Source organism: Oratosquilla oratoria, chromosome 42 (assembly GCF_046742065.1).
Source record: "Oratosquilla oratoria isolate Oo_2021 chromosome 42, ASM4674206v1, whole genome shotgun sequence".
Taxonomy (NCBI): Eukaryota; Metazoa; Arthropoda; class Malacostraca; order Stomatopoda; family Squillidae; genus Oratosquilla; species Oratosquilla oratoria.
In genome coordinates, this window is record NC_134818.1 from 34,052,787 (window position 1) to 34,056,922 (window position 4,136).

Consider the following 4,136-nt stretch of genomic DNA (forward strand, 5'->3'; position numbering starts at 1 on the left):
TTCCCTCCTCTTCGCCCCTCCTTCTTCCTCCTCTCCCACCCCGTCCATCCTCCCCATCCCTGCACCTCCTTTCCTTCCCACATTCCCCCTCTCCTTCCCCTCCTTTTTCCCCCTTCCCCACATCTTCCTCTTCCCCCATTCCCTGCCCCCTACCCTTCCTCCCCACCTTCCCCGCCTTCCTCCTCTCCCTTCCCGTGCCTTCCTCTCATTGCCAGCCCTCCTCTTACTCCTTCCCCGCGCTCTCCTCTCTTCCCCAGTCCTCCTCTGCCCCCCGTCTCTTCCTCCCCCTTTTCTCCCCCCTTCCCCCTCCCCCTTCCCCTCCTCTCCCTCCGAGGCCGCCTTCTTCGCGCCTTCGTCATCTCCCCTCCCCCCCCACAACTTCCCCGTCCCTATCCCCGTCCCCTTCCTCTCCCACCAAAGCCGCCGCCTTCCTCCTTCCACGTCACTTCTCTTCTACCGCTTCCTTCCTGTCGCTTCGCCGTTATTCCGCTTCATCACTTCCAGCACGGCGTCGGGGGCCCACTCCCCCCCCCCTTTTTTTTTTTTTTTCTCTCTCTCTCTCTCTCTCTCCCTGCGAGGCTTTCATTCCCACCTCCCGTTTTCTTCTAGGGTCTCCATTTTATATTCTCAGAATAGATGTTTTGTGAATTTACAAGAAAGGCATTGTCATATGCTTTTCTTCGTATACTACCAAATTAAATTGTTGAGCAGAGAGGGCGAACCTTGCCCTCACAGACCCTAGATGAAATAGCTTGGTGGTTGTATTTATATATATATATATATATATATATTTATAATCTATATATATATATATTTATATATACATATTAACATATATATATACATTATATACATCATATATATTACATATATGCTAATAAGAACACGGGTACGTGTGTTCCACTTATGACAAAGTAGACCAATTGGGAAAAGGAAACTAACGAAAGCAGAGCGCTTTCGGTGTATATTACATCTTCAGTGCAACAAGTACATAAGTAATAGAAATGCCATACAATAATATACACGAAACAAAAGGAACAAGGACAGTTTGGATATGGGTAGCGGCCAATTACCTCCTGGGGGGCGAAAGGCCATTGTCAATTAACTTATGATGGTGGGCGCGACATCAGGTCCACAGGTCGCCAGGGTCACATAGTGTCGATGGGTTACAATTTACCTCGATATCATCTTACTAATATCTTGACAAATAAAATTATCAAGGTATTGTATAAGCCTTTATGAAGGTGGGTGGTATTTTGATTATTGGTAGGTATGAATCAAATACTACACTCTATTAAATTTTTATTGCTATTAATGTTGTTGGTATAATAGCAAGAAATTTAATAGAGTGTAGTTTGATTCATACCACCAGTTAATCAAAAATACCAACCTTTCATAAAGGCTTATACAAACTTGATAAGTTTATTTTGTCAAGAAATTAGTAAAAATTATATTCAGGTGAATTGTAAACCCATTCGACACTATGTGACACCTGGCGACTGTGACCTGAGTGTCGCGCCCACCATCATAAGTTAATTGACAATGGACCTTCCGCCCCCCAGGATGGTAAGTTGGCCGTACCCATATCCAAAATGTCCTTGTTCCTTTGTTTCGTTGTATATATTATGTATGCATTTCTATTACCTTTGTACTTGTTGCACCTGAAGATGTAATATACGAAAGCGCTCTGCTTCGTTAGTTTCCTTTTTTCCAAACGTGGTTCTACTTTGCTTATATACATATATATATATATTTATATATATATATAAATATATATAAATATGTATATGTATATATATAATATATATGTGTGTGTATGTTTGTGTGTGTGTGTGTCTGTGTGTGGTGGTGTGGCTTGTGTGTGTGTGTGTGTGTGTGAGCGTGTGTGTGTGTGTGTGTGTGTGTGTGTGTGTGTGTGTGTGTGTGTGTGTGTGTGTGTGTGTATACTCAGTCAATATAATAATGTGATACATATATAGATGATATAATAATGTTATATTCATACAGATGATATATTGCAAAGTTACGGTCCAACAAAAAGTATATGTAAAAATGATGAGTTTCCAAATGGATACAATGATTTTCAATGTTTCTAAGACTATATCAGGAGGGGGGGGGCGGGAAATCTCAGGTCTTTAGAGAAGGAAGAAGGAGTCCTAAAGTTTCCATGGTCTCTATAATAGAGCCCTTTGGGGTCACGACCCAATTAAGGGTCGTATGAGGTCGTGTCAGGCCATCCGTGTCAGGTCGTCAGTACCAAGTCAGGTCTTTGGTGTCAGGTCCTCAGGATCAGGTCCTTAGTACCAGGTACTCAGTGCCAAGTCCATAGTTTCAAGTCTTCGGTATCACGTCCTGTGTCAGGTCTTCGGTTTTAGGTCCTTAGGTCGGGTCCTCAGTGCCAGGTCATCACTGCCAGGTCCCAGTGCACCCTCGGACAAAGGCAGATAATATGTGTGTGTGTGTGTGTGTGTGTGTGTGTGTGTGTGTGTGTGTGTGTGTGTGTGTGTGTGTGTGTGTGTGTGTGTGTGTGTGTGTGTGTGTGTGTGTGTGTGTGTGTGTGACTGTGTGTGTGTGTGTGTTTGTGTGTGTGTGTGTGTGTGTGTGTGTGTGTGTGTGTGTGTGTGTGTGTGTGTGTGTGTGTGTGTGTGTGTGTGTGTGTGTGTGTGTGTGTGTGTGTCTATGTATGTGTGTGTGCGCGTGCGTACGAATTTCATTGCAAAAATGCATTTCCCTCGCTCGCTCATCAAGACCAGAGGCGTGTCGGTGTCATTGTCACCAAACAGCTGACGGTCGAAGGAGGCGTGGGATCACCAGGGAATGTGCCAGAAGAATGGAGGAGTGCCAACTGGAAAGAGAGAAAGAGAGAGAGAGAGAGAGAGAGAGAGAGAGAGAGAGAGAGAGAGAGAGAGAGGGGGGGGAAGGGGGGGAAGTGAGGCACTAAAATAGTGCCACTATAATAGAGTCCCCCTTCCCAGATCTTCTTTAGTGCCACTGACGACACTGATGGAGAGTACCACTGAAGAGTCTGTCAAGACGAAGAAATGTTAGTGATGGTGGTAATGATGTTAGTGGTGGTGATGGAGATGATGATGGTGGAGATGTTGGTGGAGATGTTGGTGATGGTGTCAGTGGTTATGGTGGAGGTGATGTTGGTGGTTTCAGTGATCGTCACAATCGTTTTGACAGTGGAGGGAGGGAGTGGGAGTGGGAGAGGGGGAAGGTCATCCGGAGGTCAAGTGGGTGCCTAGGCCGTGACCTAAGGTCACAGGGACCAGAATTAATGAAAACCTGAGGATAAAGGTTAATGGCCACTAGAGGGGGGTGGGGGGAAGGGGGAATGGGGGGGAGTAGATCATGTGACCCGAATGACAGGGTAACATGATGGGTTGTGGGAAGGGGGGGGGGAAGTTGGGGGGAAGGGAGGTTGGGGAGAGAAAAATATGCTAAAATGAGGTTGAAGAATGTTTTAATTAGGGCGAAGATTTGGGGGGAATAGTAATGACATCAACTACAAAATCAACAACAGCAATCACAACAACAACAACAACAAAATAACGACAATTGATGATAAGGAGATTAACGATGATGATGATTAATATATATCAGTTTAGCCCATCATGGCTAAATGGGAGTTCCTGGTTATAATTAACTAAAGAACCCCCCCCCCCCAGCTGATTGGAATGGTTAATCAAAATAAAAACGTAAGCGACGACACTGAAGCCCAGTTAAGTGAAAGGTTTCATCACTTCATTTATTTATTTATTTACTTTATGAGTTTTATAATTCATTTACTATATTTCGTTATTAATCTATTTTATACATACAGTATATGTATTCATTTGTTATTTGTTTATATTTATTTGCTTAATTTTCTATTATATGCTTTTTTCTTCATTAGCTGAATGTTACCGTTAACTAGATCAAAGGTGCCACTAATCAGAACAAGGTTGAAGTAGGTCGGGGTAGATGAAATATCTCTAGAAATAAGGGACAGGGTAGATGAGAGCTCTAGAAATAGGGAAGTAGATGAAAGAGTTCTGAAAATACCGGAAGGGGTAGATGAAATCTCTCTAGAAATAAGGGACAGGGTTAGATGGGAGCTCTAGAAATAATGGAGGAGGGTAAATAGAAGATCT